At 53.0% G+C, this 1678-nt stretch overlaps 1 long non-coding RNA gene across 1 annotated transcript in view; it reads right to left on the bottom strand.

The window, feature by feature from the left end:
• Window positions 1-1668, bottom strand: part of LOC121024475 (uncharacterized) — a 2373-nt gene extending 705 nt beyond the window's left edge. Inside the window, exons 1-2 of the long non-coding RNA XR_005787713.1 lie at window positions 948-1668; window positions 566-666 (exon numbers count right to left, since the gene is read on the bottom strand). This is a non-coding gene — a long non-coding RNA (uncharacterized LOC121024475). The remainder of the gene's footprint in view (window positions 1-565; window positions 667-947) is intronic.
• Between the last annotated feature and the right edge of the window lie 10 nt (window positions 1669-1678).

Raw genomic sequence — 1678 nt, 5'->3', positions numbered from 1 at the left:
CTGGGTGGCTCAGTCGGTTAAGCATCTGATTTCAGCTCAGGTCATGAGTGGTTTGTGAGTTCGAGCCCTGCATTGGGTGAGCTCAAGTCATGTTTAGGGTGAGCAGGAGCCTCACTTCAAGTGAGCAAAGCCCTGCTTTCAGTGAAAACAAGCCCCACTTTGGGTGATCGCAGAGTCTCTCTCTCTCTCTCTCTCTCTGCCCCTCACTCACTTGTGCCCTCTCGCTCTCTCAAAAAATAATAATAATAAGGGGTACCTGGGTGGCTCAGTTGGTTAAGTGTCTGACTCTAGATTTCAGCTCAGAGTTCAGAGTTCAGAACTCTCACAGTTCATGAGTTCAAGCCCTGCATCAGACTCTGTGTTGGCAGTGCAGAGCCTACTTGGGATTCTCTCTCTCTCTCTCTCTCTCTCTCCCCCCTTTCTTTCTTCCCCTCCCCAGCTCTCTCTCTTTCAAAGTAAATAAACTTACAATACATAAATAAAATCTTAAAAAAATAAAATAAAGAGTAATAATAAATTAAATAAATAGAGTGCTGAGACAGAGAATGTGACAGGAGAGATCTACCAAGTTCGATTCCATGGGTTAGGTTCCCTTTGGTGATGAAGGTGACACTTGAATAGTGAGAAGATCTTTCTCAGCAGAGGAAGAGTCCCCTTGACAGGCATCTGGATGAGTGAGTGCAGTACACAGGGTAAGAGGCCTTGAGAAGAAGGGACAACCAATGTTGAGCCTGAAACCTGGTTTCCGATCCCCAGTCAACTGAAGTCTTTATTAGCTGCACCATCCTGATAAGGTCACACAAAACCTGAATCTCCCCACCCCTTAAAATGTGGGTGACGGTACCTCCCTCACACGTGTGAGTTACATTTGGTGACGCCTGTAACAGTGTTTAAATGCAAAATACCTGCATGGTGTTGTTAGGGGTAAACGGGTAAGTACCACTCACTTTGTACCTCTGGAGTGTGAATTTCCCACTGGCCTTAAGTATCCTGAAGTGAACGTTTGAACTCCGGTATATTTAGACCAAAGAAACCAAAGCATGGCAACGCCTGATGCCTGGTGAAGCACTCGTGCTGCGAGGCATCTGTCCTGCCACAAACTGTCCTGTGTCTTGAGAGATTCGGTGGGGGGGGGGGGAGGGGGGGAGGAAGGGACCTCGGCTCCCTTCCTGAGGAGTGGGAGAAAGTATTTTGCATAAAAGGGTCTCCCCAGAACTGTTCTTGTCTGCTTTCACTCCTAGAACCTTCCCCCGAGACCCGAAGGATGATTCGAGATACTTGTCCCCGAGTTATCTACCAGGGGTCAAGAGACAAAACTGGGCTTTGGCCCCAGGACAGCCTGCGCACACCGGCGCAAACCCAACTCACGGGCCAGCGGGGAGGCAGGAGGGGAAAGCAGGGCTGGTCCCGGGGCAGCCTGAAGCTTCGGAGAGCTCTGGACTTGGCCGAACCCAGAGGAGCGAGGAGCGGAGGAGGAGAGAGGGCAGGAGTGGGGTGAAGGGAGCTGGGCTGCGGGGCGCAGCGCGGAGTGGGCGGGAAGGCAGAGCGGGGAGGGCAAGAGGCAGGAAGGGACCACCGGGAACAGGAAAAGACACGCACAGCGGGGCACAGGGGGAGGGCGCCAGGCCTGCGAGCCGCGGGGACCGCGCAGGCGGTGGCCTCCGGGGGGCGGCCCGGC

The sequence above is a fragment of the Herpailurus yagouaroundi genome, unplaced genomic scaffold (assembly GCF_014898765.1).
Source record: "Herpailurus yagouaroundi ecotype Mexico unplaced genomic scaffold, PumYag 65126, whole genome shotgun sequence".
NCBI classification, from domain to species: domain Eukaryota; kingdom Metazoa; phylum Chordata; class Mammalia; order Carnivora; family Felidae; genus Herpailurus; species Herpailurus yagouaroundi.
The sequence above is the reverse complement of the archived record's forward strand: the minus strand, read 5'-3'. Positions and strand labels throughout refer to the sequence as shown.